Consider the following 11,094-nt stretch of genomic DNA (forward strand, 5'->3'; position numbering starts at 1 on the left):
GGCACTTCTGTCCATGAGAACATACAGTACACTTTGATAATACATTTACTCCTAAATAATAATACAAAAATAATAGATTTGATTATGTTGCTTTTCTAGATGTGCTCAAAGCAGGAGCAGAAGTCTCCCATCCACTATTAACGTGCTGCCCCCACCTGGGCGATGCACGGGAGCCATGTGGCCCCAGAAAGCATGCCAGTCACCAGCTTTCATAATGAAGAGGAGGGTTATGAGGAGGCAAGAGATGATTAGGTGGCCATGATGTTATGAAGCCAGGCTGGGAATTTAATACACCGGGGTTATCATATGAGTATTCATATGTTAAGCAAACACGTATGCTGAGCAAATCTCTTGTCCAGGCCCATTTATGGTAGCCTGGTCCCAGATCAGTTTATGCCATCATGCCAACTCATTGTCAAGGAGTTGACATGATGGAATATACAGATCTGGGGACCAGGGTACATTTATGGATCCTACTCTAATTTGTCAAATTCAAGCTTTGACAGTCATCACCAAAGTTAGTACTACTATTGTTATGTCTTGACATGCCTTGCCTGTAAAATGCAACGGTCATCATTTAAAATGGCCACATGGTCAATGAATGCCTATCTAAAACAAGTACACCACCACAACAAAAGCATTTTTGATAAACATTTTTCATTTTATTTCTTAAATATAAAACCTTTCCCAGTTGGACAGGGCTGAATGAACAACAGAAATATTAAAAATCCCCAGAAAACCAAGACTATTATGATAGAGCACAGTTGTCCCTCCTGCTCCAAGTGTAGCGGACCCAGTCTTCTCTTGGGCTTAAAGACTGTGTGGAGTAGAGGAGACCTTTAAACCAGGGGAGTGCTGCTGCACAGAAGACATTCTCCTAAATAGACAGCTATATGGACAGGGACCAGATAATTCATTCTCAGAGTTCTACACTGAACAGAAATAGAAACGCAACATGTAAAGTGTTGGTTCCATGTTTCATGAACTGAAATAAAATATCCCAGATATGTTCCATACTCACAAAAAGGTTACTTCCCTGCTAGTGAGCATTTCTCCTTTTCCAGCTGATTAAACAGCAGGATCATTACACATGTGTACCTTGTGCTGGGGACAATAAAAGGCCACTCTAAAATGTGCAGTTTTGTCACACAACACAATGCCACAGATATCCCAAGTTTTGGGGAACATGCAGTTGGCATGCTGACTGTTGCCATAAGCCGACTCCAACATCGTTTTTAGAGAATTTGGCAGTACGTCAAACCGGCCTCACAACCGCAGACCACTTGTATGGCATCATGTGTGTGAGAGGTTTGCTGATGTCAACATTATGAACAGAGGGCCCCATGGTGGCGATGGGATTATGGTATGGACAGGCATAAGCTATGGACAACAAGCACAATTGCATTTTATTGATGGCAATTTGAATGCACAGAAATACCGTGGCGAGATCTGAGGACCATTGTGAGGCCCATTTCTTTTAAGGTACAGATCTGTATTCCCAGTCATGTGAAATCCGTAAATTCATTCATTCATTTCAATTGACTGATTCCTTCATATGAATTGTAACTCAGTAAAATCTTTGAAATTGTTGCATTTATATTTTTGTTCAGTATAAAATCAGATTTCATTCTAAGAGTTCTATTCTAATTCATTGTACCAATGGGTGCTGAGAAGGTTCTGGAATTCACTCCAAGGGTTCTAAAATTATTTAGAATTCCTTCTAGTTCTATGAAGGAGCACAGCATCCCCTGACGTTCCCCTTCCTTTGTTCCTAAATCTGGATGACTAGTTTGATAGAGGCCTTAGATTCCTCATGAGAGCAAAGAGCTGGTGCTTCCTGACTCACTATACCTCTTCATCTACGGGACATGTCATGTTTGTGCCTGCACCTCCTAGAAAACAACATGACACACAACACCTAAAACACACTGTGCAAAAACTCTTTGGTAATCAGATGAGTTTGAGAGAAACAAAAAAGAAAATGGAAAAACAACAATCCAACAACAGATGGGTATACAATTTTTCTAATATACATATTCCAACAGTCAGGTAACACAGAATGGAGACTGCAAATTCAATAAATTAGACAGCGGAGGATGAATTGCAGATATTAAATCCAGCAGTTGTGTTCACAGAAGTAAATAAAAAGAAAAATCTAAAATCAATTGAAAAAAACAACAGTGTTATTCTGTATTATAAACAAATGAAAAGGAATCAAAATGGTCCTTTAGTCTTAATTCAAATGGTTTTTCATCTAAAATCAACCTTCTTCAATGATGAAATGTTTGTTCATATCAACCTCCTGTAAACATTCACAATCAAGAGTACAGTTCCATTTAGAGCACTGCTGGTCTGTGAAGATGACAACACCCATCTTCTCCACCCACAAGACAAACGCTACACCTTTTAAAGAGCTTGTACATGCACATCACTGAGGTACACATAATATAACCCCGAATGTCACCATATCCCCCCCCCATACTCTCTTTATAGATCATGTAGCTCCCAGACACTTTCGCCCAAATGGGAAGAGTCTGGTGGACCAACGCATCAAACTTGGCCTTCGTTAGTCAATACAGAATGACTGTGAAAAACTCCTGGCGCATTGGCTTAATCTACCAACCAATCATCTCCCATAACACGCCTCACAGTCGTGTGATTTGCTCAAATGAAATGATGACAGGTACTTGACTCAGTAGGTCACTGCCATAGAATTCTATGGTCACTCCCACTAAGGCAAACTTTGAATTGTTGAAATCCCAGGCTTATATGTGCAACAACCTTGAGACAAGGTTACTGTACAAATAACACAGAATGGTCTTTATTACTAGACTGGTAGAATAAGACATCAGAGCACGTTGTTCTTGCGTCCAGAGTTATGGTAGGCTCATCCAAAGGAATATTCCTCATCGAGATGCTTTATTTTTCAGCATTAATGAAAACATCTTCTACAGTCACGTTTGTCTCAGTCAGTTCAACGTTCACGTGTTTTCTTTAAAAAAAGCAGATTTCCAAAATATATCCAAGTCTTTTTTGTTTCTGTAAAAAATAAATTAGGTAGTTAAAAATGCTGCTAAGACAAATGGGAAGAGGGAAAGACACCCAGGCCTGGGGGACTCCACATACTGCTTTTGTCAGTCCTGGCCGGAGTGCTTTCTCACGCTGTCCTGAGGGATTCGTTATTTGAGCTCCCGACCTTCCGGAAGCCGTGGTCGTTCTTCTCGAGCCACAGTTCAGCCAGCTGCTGTGTCGAGCCGTGCGGCGAGGGGCTTTGGAGCCCAGGCACATCTTGTACTGGTTGGGCTCCAGGTTGGGTCGCACACTACTGGATGGTGAGCGTGTATGATCCCGGGTCCGTGCTCCGGAACAACCGGATCCCTGATTGGACAAACTTGTTAAAGAGGTCCACGTCCTCCAAACCCCACCCTTGGATGGAGGTGTCGAAGCCCCGGCCCGACCAGGTCGCCCTTGTAAACACAGACAATGCGAAGCCGTAGTGACGCCACAGACCCGTCTTGGCGGTGAACACATAGTGGTTCTCACTGGGCACCTTACCGGCATAAACCACCTTGGGGTCGTACTGACTGAAGATGATGGGGAAGTAGGTCTGCTCCCCCAGGACCGTGTTACTCCGGCACCTCTTGAGGAAGTCGGTTGTGAAGAGCAGGTCCACGTCGCAATAGAAGAGCAGCGAGTCGTTGGAGAAGTGGGCCGAGCCCACCTCCAGAGCCAAGGCCCGGGAGAAGGAGCCCGACACGGGCTGGATCTCCATCTCGGCACGGGGGTACTTGATGTGGTACTCCCTCATCAGCTCCACCTGCTTGACCCGCTCTGTGTTGTTGTCGGTGCTGAAGAGGAGGATGAGCAGCTTGACGTTCTGGTTGGGGATCAGGCACACCCGTTCTAAATTGGTCATGAAGCGGACAAAGATGTCGTAGCGTCCGGATAGCGGCACCAGTATGTTGACCTTAGGCTCCTTCGGCTCCTTCTGGTCCTGGCTAGAGCTGGACAGCTTGAAGGGCACGAACATCTTGAGGGAGTTGGAGAGGAAGGACAGGGAGTCAGAGTCCTGGTTGATGCTGCTGGCGAGAGCCTTGTCGTCCATCTCCTCTTCCTCTCTGAACTGGATCTGGCTGAAGGTCTGCTGGAGGTAGGCATGTCTCCTCACCGGCACCGTCATGGTCTTCCCTTTGTGCTTCTTGTAGAGGAGCAACAGGTCCAGCACGTACTCCGCCCCGTACATGGGGTTGACCCGCCGGTAGCCGTACTGGATCTCCTTGAAGTCGATCACTCGTCCCCGCGTCTTGGCGTTGGCGTTAATCATCTCCATCACCTGCATGATGATGTCATCCAGGGCCAGATGCTGGGAGGAGTCCATTCCCCGGCGGGGGTTGGCCGTCAGGCGAGGAGAACAGGTACTTGCCCGTCAGGAACTCCCACTCCAGGACCTCCTCGCGGGCCGAGGGTGGAACCTCATGAAGGATGGAGGCATGCCCAGCTGCAGGTCCTCTCGGCTGGGCTCGGCTGCCCGTGGCGGCACATCTGGACGATCTCACGGTGGAGCTGGACGGTGCGGTGGCGGAGCTGGGCGATCTTGCGGCTGAGCATGTAGCTGTGCAGGCGGTACTGATAGGGCGGGTTCTTGTTGGGGTGCAGGGTGATGGCCCGGTGGATCTTGCTATTGTGGAGGTCGCGGATGTATCCCTTCTTGTTGGGCTCGTAGTTCTCATAGAACAGCTGCTGCATCTGGGGAGAGAAGAGAGGAGACAACGGCTGAGGTTATATCAATAAACACAATATGGCACAATAGAACACTCATGCATTATATAGACTAGGCCCTGTGTGGGAGTGTACAAAAGCACAACGCATACAGAGCGCGCTTTAGGACAGAAAACATTCTGCCCTCTAAAATGTGAATAGCAAAAACAAGTTGCACAACACAGTTGTGACCCCTGTTGACCCCTCTCCGCTGCCTGTACTTGTATACTGCTCCACTGGATGTCTATATGAATGTAAACTCCTGCAGCCCAACAGAGATGTTATTTTTATCAGACGTCCTGCTGCTAATGCAAAGTGCAAATTAGAACAGGCTCAAGGAATGCCTTCTGGAGGTGAGCTCGAGCTTACAGAGCCCTCAAATATTGACCAGGGAGCGGGTAAGCCTCGACGGTTCCATGAGTGTTGACTGCAAACCTGTTGAGGCTTTACAAACCTAATGTTCCCCCAATCACAGGGGGCCCTGTGAGTAAACTGTGGGACAGCTGCTGAGGCCCATATTGGCAGTGACTCAAGCGTGGCCAAGAAGGAAGGGTCTGTGTTGTTGACCAATCCAATGAAGGGAGTCCTCAGAGGTCTATTTGCGAAAGACAGACACCGCTCAGAAAAAAGGCCTCCAATTTTGAGAAGGACGGCTCTGGAATGCAGCCACAAACCCAGTCCCCTGGGGAAAGGCAATACAGAATCGGACAGGATCGGTATAGAGGCCAGGCCTGATAGTTTTATAAAGCGATACCTAACTAGTGTAAGTACGGCTGGTCACAAGAACTCAGTGAATAAGTCTCTTTGCTTTTCCATGGGCTCTGCCCCTGCCTTCCTGCACCTAGGAGGAGTTGGAACGTGGCCAACCATAAAATCAAGCAGTCTGATCAATGGAAATCTTGAGCAAACCCCAAGCTTTAGAGTGTGAGGGGTCAGGTAGGCTATTACATCAGAACCAAGGGGGCTATCACATGGCAGCCTTACACACATTTATTTAACGAGCATAGAAAATAAGATCTAAGAAAAAGATTGTTGCAGTAGTCAACCCCTACACGTGTCCATGTTTCACTGGTTCTGAGAAGTGACTGGCAAATAGCCCTCTTTGGACACCAAACCAGTGGGTGCATCTTTATATTATAAAGTGGCTTCCTCTCCATCTCTCCTTCCCATCATCTCCTTCCATACATTGGAGAAGTCAGTGACATGGAGAGGATATCTTCTCCTTTGTTCTGAGAGGTGGCCAAATGAAGATCTCTTCTCCTTTGTTCTGAGAGGTGGCCAAATGAAGATCCCCTCTCCTTTGTTCTGAGAGGTGGCCAAATGAAGATCTCTTCTCCTTTGTTCTGAGAGGTGGCCAAATGAAGATCTGCTCTCCTTTGTTCTGAGAGGTGACCAAATGAAGATCTGCTCTCCTTTGCTCGGAGAGGTGGCCAAATTACATTTACATTTAAGTCATTTAGCAGACGCTCTTATCCAGAGCGACTTACAAATTCTCTTCTCCTTTGTTCTGAGAGGTTTACAATAGTGAAGATCCTAGGTCTTTTTAAGGGGGAGGGGGAGGGGGAGGGGGGTGAAGATCTCTTCTGCTCTGAGAGGTGGCCAAATAAAGATCTCCTCTCCTTTGTTCTGAGAGGTGGCCAAATGAAGATCTCCTCTCCTTTGTTCTGAGAGGTGGCCAAATGAAGATCTCCTCTCCTTTGTTCTGAGAGGTGGCCAAATGAAGATCTCTTCTGCTCTGAGAGGTGGCCAAATGAAGATCTCCTCTCCTTTGTTCTGAGAGGTGGCCAAATGAAGATCTCCTCTCCTTTGCTCTGAGAGGTGGCCAAACGAAGATCTCCTCTCCTTTGCTCTGAGAGGTGGCCAAACGAAGATCTGCTCTCCTTTGCTCTGAGAGGTGGCCAAATGAAGATCTCCTCTCCTTTGTTCTGAGAGGTGGCCAAATGAAGATCTCCACTCCTTTGCTCTGAGAGGTGGCCAAACGAAGATCTGCTCTCCTTTGCTCTGAGAGGTGGCCAAACGAAGATCTGCTCTCCTTTGCTCTGAGAGGTGGCCAAACGAAGATCTGCTCTCCTTTGCTCTGAGAGGTGGCCAAACGAAGATCTGCTCTGAGAGGTGGCCAAATGAAAGGAGGAAGATTAGAAGGAGCCACTTCAGAGTACTGAGACGTACCCCAGCAGGTAGGCCAAGTCAGATTGTTCTGAGTGCCCAGCTGTGAGGCAGTAGACATCAGCACTGCAGCCAGTCAGCCAGTCAGGATGTTGACCTCCCTCTCTCCCATGGCTTCCCCATCATTACCACCTCTAACGACCTGACTTTTGTCTTCCATGTCTCCTTCAGCAGTTAAGACTCAGAATGATTTTTCACATTCATTAAGCCTCCATACCACACCGCTCACAATCCTCACATCAGCACACTTTCATCTAATCACCCTGAATGGCTCATTAAGAAATAAAAGGAAGAAAAATATAAGTGGTAAATTATCGCTGTGAGTTTTAAGTCTTGTGTCACACACAACCACATCAAGCAGAGCTTTTGTGAAGAAGGTGGAGGACCCCAAGCTCAGTGATGGACAGAACCTAAGCGCTGAAAAGCATACCATGTGTTTTATGCCAGGTTTTAACAACCTATTGTATTCAGACCTTCTGTGTTCAAATGCTTCAAAAATCTGTGCTTGATTGAGTTCACATGTAACCAATGGAATGGTGCAAACCCAGCCCATCTGGCACTCCAGGCAAGCTAGATCAAACACTAAAAGCATTTGAAATACATCAAATACTAGTTGAACCCAGGTCTGATTGTAGTAATCTGTTGTAATCACAACAACTGGTGGAAGAGCAGAGGCATCGGAATAGACGGCTCGGGAACAGAAGACTAAAGGTTCCCCAATATACACCCGTCTCTTCAGGCACTTAATCAGGAGGAGATCATATCTTAAGATGACAGCTCAGTGTTGTAACATATCTGGACACATTAAGACGACAGCTCAGTGTTGTAACATATCTGGACACATTAAGATGACAGCTCAGTGTTGTAACATATCTGGACACATTAAGATGACAGCTCAACATATCTGGACACATTAAGATGACAGCTCAGTGTTGTATCATATCTGGACACATTAAGATGACAGCTCAGTGTTGTATCATATCTGGACACATTAAGATGACAGCTCAGTGTTGTATCATATCTGGACACATTAAGATGGCAACTCAGTGTTGTAACATATCTGGACACATTAAGATGACAGCTCAGTGTTGTATCATATCTGGACACATTAAGATGACAGCTCAGTGTTGTATCATATCTGGACACATTAAGATGACAGCTCAGTGTTGTATCATATCTGGACACATTAAGATGACAGCTCATATCTGGACACATTAAGATGACAGCTCAGTGTTGTAACATATCTGGACACATTAAGATGACAGCTCAGTGTTGTAACATATCTGGACACATTAAGATGACAGCTCAGTGTTGTATCATATCTGGACACATTAAGATGACAGCTCAGTGTTGTATCATATCTGGACACATTAAGATGACAGCTCAGTGTTGTAACATATCTGGACACATTAAGATGACAGCTCAGTGTTGTATCATATCTGGACACATTAAGATGACAGCTCAGTGTTGTATCATATCTGGACACATTAAGATGACAGCTCAGTGTTGTAACATATCTGGACACATTAAGATGACGGCTCAGTGTTGTAACATATCTGGACACATTAAGATGACGGCTCAGTGTTGTATCATATCTGGACACATTAAGATGACAGCTCAGTGTTGTAACATATCTGGACACATTAAGATGACAGCTCAGTGTTGTATCATATCTGGACACATTAAGATGACAGCTCAGTGTTGTAACATATCTGGACACATTAAGATGACAGCTCAGTGTTGTAACATATCTGGACACATTAAGATGACAGCTCAGTGTTGTAACATATCTGGACACATTAAGACGACAGCTCAGTGTTGTAACATATCTGGACACATTAAGATGACAGCTCAGTGTTGTAACATATCTGGACACATTAAGATGACAGCTCAGTGTTGTAACATATCTGGACACATTAAGATGACAGCTCAGTGTTGTATCATATCTGGACACATTAAGATGACAGCTCAGTGTTGTAACATATCTGGACATTAAGATGACAGCTCAGTGTTGTAACATATCTGGACACATTAGCTCAGATCTGGACACATTAAGATGACAGCTCAGTGTTGTATCATATCTGGACACATTAAGATGACAGCTCAGTGTTGTAACATATCTGGACATTAAGATGACGGCTCAGTGTTGTAACATATCTGGACACATTAAGATACGGCTCAGTGTTGCTGTCATATCTGGACACATTAAGATGACAGCTCAGTGTTGTAACATATCTGGACACATTAAGATGACAGCTCAGTGTTGTATCATATCTGGACACATTAAGATGACAGCTCAGTGTTGTAACATATCTGGACACACATTAAGATGACAGCTCAGTGTTGAACATATCTGGACACATTAAGATGACAGCTCAGTGTTGTAACATATCTGGACACATTAAGATGACGGCTCAGTGTTGTAACATATCTGGACACATTAAGATGACAGCTCAGTGTTGTAACATATCTGGACACATTAAGATGACAGCTCAGTGTTGTAAATGTAGAATGAGTCATGCCACCGTCTCATCTCCCTGCTAACTCTTTATCTCCTAGCCTCCATAAAGTCAAGATGGACCACTCCAAATGAAAGCAGAGGGAAAACAAACAGTGCTGTCAAGTCCATTACAAGAGGACAACACTATCGCAGCGGGACTAAATATCCCCCTGAACAAACAAGTAGTCATTGTGGAGCGATTGCATTCGGAGACAGGTGATACAATTGTCTTCCTTGGACCGCGCTACTTGGGCCTAAATCAACACATTACGTCTGGACAGCAGAACCCGGCAAAGTAATGTGAGTAGATATGCACTCTGGGGCGGTGTCCAAAATGGCACCCTATCCCCATGTAGTGCATTACTTTTGACCAGAACCATATGGGACCCCGGTCAAAAGTAGTGAGCTGCATAGGGAATAGTGTGCCATTTGGGACACTGGCTGGGTAAGTGACGGTTCCAGTCTGGCTCATGTCGGGGCTAGCGCTGGCTAGCGTGGGCTTCCTCTGGAGTCGTGCGTAAACTGAACGCCAGTCAATCTGTGATGAACATACAGCATGGCCAAGGGAAACACCAACGGCAGACACCATCTATTCATAACCAATATTACAAGGGACAAGTTGTCTGAAATCACCATTAAAGGGTGAGAATAGAGCCATTTTGGCGTACAGAAAACTTCTCAGGTGTTGGAATGTGAAAGGCTGTTGGAATGCAACTCAGAGGGAAATATATGCTCCTCTGATCAGCAACCATCAGGGGCAGGAATGTGACTGAAAACCTCAGGCCCGAGCCGAGGCAACATGCTGGTATTATTAGGTCATTAGCATTAGTTGGGGGGACAGGGAATGTAGGGAATAGGGTGCCATTACGGAAGCAGTCAGAGAATCCCACAGGGCTGTAACCTAGTCTATTGCTGCCACCAGTTGAATCCCACAGGGCCGTAACCTAGTCTATTGCTGCCACCAGTTGAATCCCACAGGGCCGTAACCTAGTCTATTGCTGCCACCAGTTGAATCCCACAGGGCCGTAACCTAGTCTATTGCTGCCACCAGTTGAATCCCACAGGGCCGTAACCTAGTCTATTGCTGCCACCAGTTGAATCCCACAGGGCCGTAACCTAGTCTATTACTGCCACCAGTTGAATCCCACAGGGCCGTAACCTAGTCTATTGCTGCCACCAGTTGAATCCCACAGGGCCGTAACCTAGTCTATTACTGCCACCAGTTGAATCCCACAGGGCCGTAACCTAGTCTATTGCTGCCACCAGTTGAATCCCACAGGGCCGTAACCTAGTCTATTGCTGCCACCAGTTGAATCCCACAGGGCCGTAACCTAGTCTATTGCTGCCACCAGTTGAATCCCACAGGGCCGTAACCTAGTCTATTGCTGCCACCAGTTGAATCCCACAGGGCCGTAACCTAGTCTATTGCTGCCACCAGTTGAATCCCACAGGGCCGTAACCTAGTCTATTGCTGCCACCAGTTGAATCCCACAGGGCCGTAACCTAGTCTATTGCTGCCACCAGTGTGACAGGTTTGGTAGTCTGGGACGAGCCACACATCTCTGGCCCATGATAAAGGAGCGCAGCACCAGACCTGCTGATCTTTAAAAGTACAATAACAAGGCTTTATGTACTGTTGTTTTATTGATGACTTTTATGGTTCTATGATT

At 45.8% G+C, this 11,094-nt stretch overlaps 1 pseudogene; it reads right to left on the reverse strand.

Moving 5' to 3' along the window:
- Window positions 1-638: 638 nt before the first annotated feature.
- Window positions 639-6,863, reverse strand: LOC115115254 (chondroitin sulfate synthase 1-like; annotated as a pseudogene).
- Window positions 6,864-11,094: the final 4,231 nt, after the last annotated feature.

This window comes from Oncorhynchus nerka, unplaced genomic scaffold (assembly GCF_034236695.1).
Source record: "Oncorhynchus nerka isolate Pitt River unplaced genomic scaffold, Oner_Uvic_2.0 unplaced_scaffold_4085, whole genome shotgun sequence".
Taxonomy (NCBI): domain Eukaryota; kingdom Metazoa; phylum Chordata; class Actinopteri; order Salmoniformes; family Salmonidae; genus Oncorhynchus; species Oncorhynchus nerka.